The sequence below is a fragment of the Callorhinchus milii genome, unplaced genomic scaffold, assembly GCF_018977255.1.
Source record: "Callorhinchus milii isolate IMCB2004 unplaced genomic scaffold, IMCB_Cmil_1.0 Scaffold13, whole genome shotgun sequence".
NCBI lineage: Eukaryota > Metazoa > Chordata > Chondrichthyes > Chimaeriformes > Callorhinchidae > Callorhinchus > Callorhinchus milii.
Window position 1 is genome coordinate 7,867,366 of NW_024704754.1, and position 10,790 is coordinate 7,878,155.

General features: G+C 42.9%; 1 protein-coding gene and 1 non-coding gene across 2 annotated transcripts in view; both read right to left on the reverse strand.

Annotated features, from left to right (window-relative positions):
* Positions 1-4,335: 4,335 nt before the first annotated feature.
* trnak-cuu lies at positions 4,336-4,407 on the reverse strand. Its single transcript has one exon. It is a non-coding gene; the product is annotated as a tRNA-Lys (tRNA).
* Positions 4,408-8,234: 3,827 nt separating this feature from the next.
* The window catches only part of atp6v0e1 (ATPase H+ transporting V0 subunit e1), a 37,448-nt gene continuing 34,892 nt past the window's right edge, over positions 8,235-10,790 (reverse strand). The window contains exon 4 of the mRNA XM_007906646.2: positions 8,235-8,761. The gene's annotated coding sequence lies outside the window, so the exon portion shown is untranslated. The remainder of the gene's footprint in view (positions 8,762-10,790) is intronic.

The window sequence follows — 10,790 nt, forward strand, 5'->3', positions numbered from 1 at the left end:
GATGAGAAGTTCTGCAACGTGTAACATGGAGCAGTGCAAGTACACTATTTTTTGTTTTAACCCCTTAGCTGGACATTAACACATCCAGTTCTTTCAGAAAATCTCTTTGATTATCATTTCATCAGGTAGCAGGAAAGAGCTCACCATTCACGCCACCTTCGGCGATTGGCGGATCACTTTCCGGGGTAATAATGGCTTAAAATTTTTTTTTAATTTGGTCACTCAATCCAGGACTGTGTTTTGCCCACAAAATACAGGCGATTCGTTTTAAGTATATTCTGTGAAGCACTTTGAGATGTCTAAACGACATGATAAGGCGCTATATCAAATGCAAGCATTATTATATCCATGCATTGAGGAGAAATATAAAAATTAGCATTGGAATGCATCATTACATTATTTGCCAGGAAACAACAATATGAGACACACTGGCTTCAAAACCAATACAAGCCAAAGCAAATTACTATTCTAAAATGGGGAATTCAATGTTTTTAATATTGTTTACCTGAATGGATTCTGAAGGTTAAACATAGGCAACATAATGTTTTGTTAAAATTGAGACTGGAGGCAAAGAGCCAACATCATAGAAAATGAAATAAGTTAAGAAAAAATTATTCGGTCATGTAGAACAATAATAATAATGCTTGTATTTTATATAGCGCCTTATCATGTCGTTGAGATGTCTCAATCCACTTCATGGATTGTAAAGTGAATTAACTGTACTTTATTTGGAACTCAGGAGAAACAAGAGAAATTCAGGAGCCTTGCCCATTGTGTTAGCGATAAACAACAACAATAATAAAAACAGGAAAACTTGGAATAGCAAAATCGATAAACAACAACAATAATAAAAACAGGAAAACTTGGAATAGCAAGAGGGGATGAAGGCCAGGGATAAGGGAAGAACACCTATCATCTCACAAACTTTGTCTTAGTTTCTTGTCAAAGTGGAAGAGATGTGCTGCAAGAGTCAAATGTTAAAGGTGAATCAATCTCACATCACATTTGGTAGCAGACTTATCTCCAATTATAGCATTCCCTCCATGACTGTTTGTGGGATACAGCTGTGGCTGCCTTGTTTCACCCCCAAAATACACAGTCAATTCATTTTGCAATATATTCTGTGAAGCACTTTGAGACATCTCAAATACATGATAAGGCGCGATATCAAATGCAAGGATTATTATTATTATTTAACCATAGATAATAGAAATTTACAGTACAAAAGGAGGCCATTCAGCCTATCATGCCTGTGCTGGCCCTCTGACAGACATTCACTCATTGTTTTACCGCAACAGCATCATTTGTGGGACACTACAATGCACAAATGGGCTGCTAGATTTGCCTACAAATACAATAATTGTATTATAAATTACAATAAATCCTGTGAAGCACTTGAACCGTCCTACTGACATGAAAAGTGCTATGTCAAATGCAAGAATCATTATTATTAATAACCCAGTTCCATGGTTCCCAAGTGCATAATGAAGTATATTTATGCATCATCCCATCATACTACCATCCTGTTCCTTAAATGAAACTTTCAGTAAACTCCAATAAATAGCAGCCAGCAAAAAAAAAAGCACAATTTCAGCAATCCTGATTCTCTGGATGCCTTATTAGACACTGGGAGGCACTTGATTCAGCACAGTGAATTCTGAACCTGTGCCAAAACCTGTATCAGCAAACTGTAGGGTGGAATAGCTTCAGTCACTACTTTGTCTCCTGCTCCATTTTCGGGCTAATTGATTGACCACTGCATTTTTGCAACTGTTTACACAGTTACAGAGTGATACAGCACAGAAACAGGGCATTCGGCCAACGAATCCATGCCAGTGTTTATACTCTACATCCCACTCCCCTCACCCATCAGTAGAATATTTGCATGTTATTATTTTTCAATCAATTTCTCTTACCTTTCTGTGATTTCTCCTCATAATAATAATCCTTGCATTTGCACTTTAACACATCATTGACATGCCTCAAAGAATATATATAAAGTGGACTGACTGTGTATTTTGTTTGCAAAACGCAGCAGCCAATTGCGCACAGCAGTGCCTCAAATAATCGTGGATTGAATAACATTTTTTTTGAGGGATTATTAACCCCAGAAAACAATCCATCAATTGATTAACAACCAGGTTCCTACTTATTGCTAGGTAAACAGAGGCATGTGGAGTAAGGAAACTTGCCTAAAATTTCGCCCCGGCTGGGAATCAGGTCTTTACGAGTGCGCTAACCAAGACACTACAGGACTCCACCTCACTTCTCTCTAACTTTCTGAACAATCTCAAAACGCTGAACAATCAAGAAGGCTTGATTTCAGTCATGGCCTCATGTCAAAAAAAAAAACAACCAGACCAAGAGGGTACTAGGTTAAGAGCCCATTCTCAGCTGAGTTAGCTAATCTAATGAAAATGTGTAGAAGGGTTGTCAGCGTCTTTGGGGCTAGGAAAAGGAAACATCAGCTTTGAATTCTGTTGCTGATTGTTATTCAGTGACCTTTACTGGAAAGTGAGCATGTGGGAATGCAAAGTGAAGACAGGATTGATTTAGGCAGTGATGGCACCCACTGTCAAACAGCCAAAATTTGAGCTCACACATCAAGAATGGCCACACTGAGATAAGGTACCAGATTCGTGGAACCATAACCCAGCATGTTTAGGCACTTCAAAAGAGGAGAGCCAAAATTGCTACAATTGAATAAGGCAGATCTTAAATTTGAGACTCATTAGATAATCCTGAACAATCTCTTTGTGATTTTAGTAATATCTTGAGATTTGGAGCAACCAGCAAATTAGTTCAGCCTCCATGTATTTTCTCATAGAATATCTCCAATAGGTTTCCAAATACCAGGAATATTTTTCATTCACAAGCCAGATCTTCAGAGGTAGAAGAGATTAAAATGACTCTCCTTTCCCTTCTTCCATCTCAAGCACTTGGGTTTTTCTTTGATGGTACATGGAAGGAATTCTTTTGCAAATTCATAATCGTAAACATGTGTCCGATCATTCTGTGTACAATGTATTGCCGTCGCTCGTAGATTTATAGGCTAAGGAGGGAAACATTCATTCAATGAAGCTGCAGGAAAGCCAATGCATCATATTAGTTTGTGAAGAATTAATGATGATTGGCTGTAAAGTCGAAATTCTCTTGATCCTCTTCCTATTCCAAACATTTGCCAATCAGCTTCTATTTCCAACTGCTAGATTCATACAAATGTGTCAGTATAGCACATCCTTCAATTGCCTCCCCTCCCCCTCGCAATATTTCATCAACGGCTGAGGTGAAACAATGAGTAAGGGCCAAGATTTCAGGTTTTTTGCTGATGTCAAATAAAACTAGACAGAACAAGAGTATGCCTCCCCAGCTCCTCCCTCCACGGGCTGCGGATCATTCAGAACTCTGCAGCCCATGTCCTCTCCCGCACTAGGCTCCACAACCCTATCACCCCCATCCTTGCCCAACTCCACTGGCTTATAATAATAATAATGGCTTCCCATCACACAGAGAATACAGTTCAAGATCCTGGTCCTCACCTTCAAAGCCCTCCACGGTCTTGCTCCCCTCAACCTCTGCGATCTCCTAACCCCCTACCACCGTTTGCTCCTTCCGCTCAGGGGGCTCTGGTCTGCTTCACTTCCCCTGCCTTGCTCGCCCCACTATCAGCAAGTGGGCCTTCCGCCACTCTGCACCCACCCTCTGGAACTCCATCTTGCAGTACCTCCGTCTCGCCCCCTCCCTCACCACCTTCAAGACCCACCTCAACACCCTCCTCTTCGACCGTGCTTTTGATCTCCCTGCTTCCCCCACTGCCCACCCCCGTCCCGACCCTCAGCTGTCCAGCATAACTCTGGCTGTCCAGTGCCTTGTCGTCCTCCTGATGTGAAAGGTGCTATACAAATGTAATTTTATTGTTGTTGTCATTATGCAGGATGCTCTGAAACTTGGATTCCTAAAAAGCAAAATTGGCATTATACTCATTAAAGAGATGTGGGCACAGTCAAGAACATACTAAACGTAGGTGTTCAATTCCTATGCCAGTTGAAACTTGTGAAACACATATTAATAATAATAATCCTTGCATTTGATGTAGCGCGTTATCACGTCTTTGTGATATCTCAAAGCGCTTTGCAGAATATGCTGTAAAGTGAACTGACTGTATATTTTGTGGGCAGCCAATTGCGACAGCCACATAGTCATGGATTGAAGTGACCAATTTTTTTTGAAGGATTATTATCCCCGGAAAAGCGATCCAACAATCGACTAACAACCGGGTTCCTACTTACTGCTAGGTAAACAGGTGTTGTGGAGTAAGGAAACTTGCCCAACATTTTGCCCTGCTGGGAATCGAACCCAGGTCTCTCGCTTAAGAGGCGAGCACTCTACCCACTGAGCTATAGGACTCCACACATTCCCCTTTATTAGAAAAGACATGACTGTTTGTGGGACATTGCTGTGCACAATTTTCTGCTGTGTTTCACCCACAAAATACAGTCAATCCACTTTACCCTTTATAATTATTGTGAGAAGGGTTTTGTACACAGTAATTTCCTTCCATTGTACAGTGATATTGATTCTGATCGAAACCAGATAACCATCATTAGGCACTAGTCAAAGACTTGAGGTTCTGATAACCTTTTGATGAACTATCAGAACAAGAAGCAATCAGAATGACAAAATAATCATGAAAATGAGCAGTCCCATCCTGCCTAATACTGGGTGTTGTTGGATGAATATCAGAACACAGCTTTTCAGCCATGAATTTCACAAAGAGTGCTGAGCAGTGAATGCACATTTTGTGGAATAATTCTAAGATTTCCTGCACTCTGGGACAAGTCAAAATACTGGGACAAGCTGGAAACTGCCAGAATGCAACACACAATTAGTCACTAGCAAGAGGAAGCTTTTAATTACCATTTTCATAGTTGAGCTAAAAGATATCTTAAAAAGTAAGAAGCATTAAAATGTGCAAGGCTTCACAATGGGTTTAACTACCCATAGGCCTAGGATGTCATAAGCCTAACAAGATGCTAAAAGTGTAAAACATGAAATATACAGACACATTTTGTTGAAATGAAGCTTAGATAACTCAAACTTTCAATATCTAAACCCATTAAACCTTCAGTGAGAACCTCAACTCCAGCATCCTGAGCAATACAAATCCTCGACTGTCCAGCCCCTTGGGATGTCCTCCCAAAGTGAAAGGAGCTATATAGATGTAATTTGTTATTGTTTACTGTGACAAAGAAAGTAAATACTGTAAATATCCAAATAGAAAGTACAACGAGATAGCTAGAAGTACATCCAGGTAGTTTTAATAATAATAATAGTCCTTGCATTTGATATAGCGCTTTTCACGTCGGGAGACGTCCCAAAGCGCTTCACAGAACACACTGTAAAGTGAATTGACTGTATATTTGTGGGCAAACGTGGCAGCCAATTGCACACAGCAATGTCCCACAAACAGTCGTAGATTGAAAATGACCAATTTATTATTGTTTTTGGTTTTGGAGGGATTATTATTTCTTATCGAAACGTTCAATTAACTGTCATAATTATCATTATAATATTATTATCCATTCTGCATTCCCCCACCTCTGCAACAGCCTGGCTCCGCTTCTGCCTTTCTCTCAGGCTGCCAAGCCCCTTCCTGCACCAAATTCCGTGAATCTATCAACCCCATTGTTGCACTGGTTACCATCAGAACATTCGGTTGTGTACATAGGAATAATGGAATTGTAGCACAGACTTATCCTGCTCATGGATCAACTTGATGTCACTCTTGCTTCTACGTCAGAAGGTTGTGAGTTCAATACTCCTGTTGGGACTTTGAGACGTCTAGAAGACGTGATAAGGCGCTATATCAAATGCAAAGATTGTTATTATATAATTTGCAGGCATTTGCTCACTGCTTATGGTATCATTTTAGCCCCACAATGAGATACTTTTGTGTCCATTGCAGTACACAACATTTTGGACCAGTTGAGCCACATAAGGTCAAACACTGCAGATTCTGCACTACTATATAATATAAACCAATACTGATCCAACATTTATCCAGATATAAGTTTTTTTTGTGGCAGCAACAGGTCCAACTGGTATATTTCCAATTTTTTAAAATTGCTTTGCATTTAGGATTTTCCCTCAATATTACGCCAATGCAAAAAAGCCCTTTATATAACAAATCCAACTAAGGAGAAAATCATTTTTTACGTTTCTGATATAACAACTTGCACTTACATAGCACCCTTCACTCAGGGTAGGGTCAGAGTGCTTAACAGTGGTGGAGCCTGACTACGAGCTGGCGGGGAGGGGTAGGTGCCATAAACACCATCAAAGAAGGTTTTCAGGTGGAACTTGAAAAGGGGGAGAGAAGGGGCAAGGCGGAGGGATTGAGGGAGAGTGTTCCAGTTTTGGCTTGTAGTGGCTGAAAGCATGACCTCCGATGGTGGGGTGGAGGATACCAGTCGAGCGGAGGCGTTGGGTGGTGGACTGGGGAGCGAGGAGGTCGGAGAGTAGGGAGGTGCTAGAGGGAAGGGATTTGAACACACTTGTGAGGATCTTGAAGTCAATCCATTTGGTGATGAGGAGCCAGTGGAGCCTGGCCAGAACTGGTGAGATGTGGATATGGAGTTTGGTCCAGGTCAGTATGCGGGCGGCAGAGTTTTTAAAGAGTTGGATCTTTTGAATAGTGGAGTTGGGGAGCCCAGCAAAGAGTGCGTTGGAGTAATCCAAGTGGCAGGTGACAAACGCATGCACGAGAGTTTCGGCTGCATTTGGGGTAAGGTATGATCGGAGGCGGGCAATGTGGCGGAGGTGAAAGAAAGTGGTCCTGCTCAGGGACTGGATGTGGGGGAGGAAGGACAGCTGGGGGTCGAACCGGATGCCTAGATTGCACACTGGCTCGGTGAGTGTGAGGGAGAGCCCAGGGAATTTGAGAAGTTTGGATCCGTAAGAGTGAAGACGTTGACGGGAACCAAGGCGTATGGGTTCTGTCTTGTCCACATTCAGCTGCAGGAAGTTGGGACTCATCTGCCAGACAAGCTGATAAAACATTGGCGGACATGGAGTTGGTACTGGTGGAAGCAAAGTAGATTTGTGTGTCGTCTGCATACATGTGGAAGTTCACCCCGTGTCTGCGGATGTCATCACCCAGAAGGAGCATATAGATAAGGAAAAGAAGAGGGCAAAGGATGGAGCTCTGTGGTACCCTGCGGGTGCAGGAGGAGAAACCATTTGCTGAGATGAAATGGAGGCGGTTGGTTAACTAGGACTGGAACCGTGCGAGTGTGGTCCCACTAAGGTGGATGAGGGAGGAGAGGTGGTGGAGGAGGATGGAGTGGTCGACTGTGTCAAACATGGCAGAGAGATCCAGGAGGACGAGGAGGCAGAGTGAGCCCTGGTCACAGATACAGAGGACGTTGTTTGTCAGTTTGACAAGCGCGGTCTCTGTGCTGTGGGCAGAGTGAAAACCTGTAGGGGCTCGAGGAGGGAGAGGTGTGACCAAAGTTGACCTACAACAATGCGTTCCAGAACTTTGGCAAGGAAAGGTAGGTTGGAGGTGGGATGGTAGTGTGAGATTAGAGGGATTGAGGGTGGGTTTTTGAGGACGGGGGTGATCACAGCGGTTTTCAGGGGGAGTGGAACAGAGCCTGAGTAGAGAGACTGGTTGACTGTGTCGGCCAGCAGGGGGGAGAGAAGGGGGAGTTGAGTAATCAGCAGCTAGGTGGGGAGGGGGTTGAGGCAGCAGGTGATGAACTTCATCTGGGTGATTGTGGTTGAGAGGGAGAAGGGGAAATGGGGGCAAAGGAGTGTAAGGAGGGGGGAGTAGCAGGAGCCGTGGTAGAGGGAGAAGGCAGTGTGGATAGTCTGGGTGGGGTGGAAGGGGACTGGGGGGTGAGGGGGAGAGAGAGAAAGCGGATAATGCAGCCAAGTGGATGTTATATGAAGATACAGTAATATATGAAGTTTATTTCTGTTTCTTTTCAGCTTCGTCAACCCTGATGAGATTCCTTCAGTCTAAGTCATATCAGCATTGCTTAATTACAGTAGCAAAGCCAAAATAATATGGTAAAGAATTATGTTTGATTAAACCAAATGGGGGGTAGAGCAAAAGAGGAGAATTTGTTGTGTAAAGATTATTGCAGGCAGATTGTAAACCACTCTTCTTTCGGAGATTAATCTGTACGAAATACTTGTGTGAAAAAAGTGCAATGGCTCAACAACCAACATAAGTTTTCACCAGCGACATTGGTTTATTATAGTGCAGATCAGGTTCGAGCTGAGTTTCATTAAGGCAAGATTTGCAAAAGCAGGATGGTGAGTTTCAATGTTCACATATTCATGTACACTGGGATATTTAAAGGCTAGGTTGGTACAAAAATAAGAACGGAACAGAAATACTGGTTGGAGATTGTACAAAAGCCACCATTTGTGATCAACAAGACATGTATATAATTTTGATGTGTATAATTTTTGCATAGTGGAAACATGGAACAAGAATTTCTCCAGTATAATTTTTTTGTATAAGAAAATCATTCAAAATTCACGACTGCCAAAGGCTATGAGAAATGCATTCGGAAATTCAAGTGAAAAGAGTCAGATATTTAAATTAGCACATTATATAACATAGTGTGGCATTTAAAATGATTCGTAGTTTCTGAAGGCGGTTTGGAAAAAGTTCTGGTTTTAGGAGGCATCTCGAAAGTGCAGAAAAACAAGTTGTGTCTGCAGTTTTTTGTAAAGCTATCTTCTTTCTCTGTAAAAGAAAAATAGGTTGCATCAAATGGAAAAGGCATCTGCATTTAAACTGAAAACAGCACATCACACTTTCGATGTTTTCATAATTCCTAATGTTCAGGCCAGGTTAATTCCAGATGCCAGCCTTCTCCGCAACAATCCCCATTGAAGCAAATTCATCTCGACTATCAAAACATAAGAAGACTGGCAATGCTTTGGATGAAGTTGCAATCACAACCACAACATTCTAACTGTTGCTAATGTGTCAGTCAAGTTGATGGAGAACAAGGGTAGCTTTTTTAAAAATAAGTAGTGAGAGATGGGTCAAATGAAAGAATCAGAACAAAGAATTCTGCTTGTAAAAGAGCGCCACAACACAGGGCTTCTTCCTATGTAGCAACAGGAACGCTCAATTTAAAGGGGTACTGCCCCGGGAAAAGTGTTGCACAAAATGGCGGAAAATACTAATTTGGAGATGGGTTTTAAAGTGAATGTAGAAATAAGTAACAGTCCAATTTGGAAATACAACAACAACTTGCATTTATATAGTTTCTTCATGCAGGATAGCGTCCTGGAGCACTCGACAGTGGCGGAGTCTGACTCCGAGCCAGAGGGAAAGGGTAGGTGTAAGCACGATCAAAAAGGAAGGTCTTTAGAGTTTCAGGGCGTAGTGGCTGAAGGCACGGCCAGCAATGGTGGAACGGAGCGTACGAGAGACAACAGGAGGCCAGAGCTGGCCGAGTGGAAGCATCGGGTGGTGGAGTGGGGAGGGAGGTGGGTGCAAGGGTATGAAAGGATTTGAAAAGGAGACGATCTTGAAATCGATCTGTTCGGTAATTGGGAGCCAGTGGAGTATGGTAGGACTGGTGTGATGGGGGTACGGAGTTTTGTGTGGCTGAGTATCCGGTTTTTAATTAGTATCTTAGTATCTTAGTATCTTAGTTTTTAATTAATTTAATTTTTTGTATGGTGGAGCTAGGGAGACCAGCAAGGAGGGCATTGGAATAATCCAGCTGGAAAGTGATGAAAGCGTGGTCGAGGGTTTCGGCTTGTTGGTTGTGAAGTAAGGACGGAGGCGAAGGTGGAAGAAAGTGGTCCTGGTCAGGGAATGGATGGATGAATAGAAAGGAAAGCTGGGAATCGAATATGACGCTTAAGTTGCGCAAGGTTTAGCGAGTCTGAGGGAGAGCTCGGGGAAGTTGAGGAGTTCAGACCCGCAGGAGAAGAGTTGACGGGAACCAAAGAGTATGGCTTCTGTCTTACCAATATTCAGCTTCAGAAAATTTGCGTTCTTCCAGGCTGTGATGTCATCAAACAAACTGACTGGACATCAGCAGACTGGGAGTCGCAGCTGCAAGAGAAGTAGAATTGTGTGTCATCTGCATGCATGTAGAAGTTGACCCCATGTCTGTAATGACATCGCCAAGAGGGAGCATGTAGATAAGGAAAAGAAGGGGGCCAAGGATGGAGCCTTGGGGTATCCCGCAGGGCGGGGGCGGGAGGACAAAACATTTTCCAAGATGTATTGTTGGCAGTTTGTTAAGTAGGACTCGAACCAAGGGGGTGCGGTCCCACTAAGGTGGACATGGAGGGCTTTGAAATCCTTAGGAAAAGCATTTTTTTTTCGATTTCAGGAAAAAGAATAACAAATTACATTTGTATAGTGACCTTTCACATTTGGGAGGAACTCCCATCGCACTGGACAGTCAATGATTTGGACCCAAACTGGGGGTTGAGATCAGGAGGGGTGGAGGGCAGGGGAATGAGGGTGACCAAAGGTGTGTTTGAAAAGGAGAGTCTTGAGATGGGCCTTGAAAGAGGCAAGGAAGGGACCAAGGCGAAGGGACTATGTCAGTTAGGACATCCTTGGGACAAATGTAACTTGTTTGTTGTTGAATTCCAAAGCGTGGGGGCAGAAAGCATGAAAGTCTGACAGTCGATGGTGGGATAGGCAAGACTGGAGACGTGGTGCAGGCCGGAGCCCACTAAGCAGAGGGAGCTGACAGATTGCCATGAAGTAAGGCCATGGAGGGCTTTGAATTCCAAAG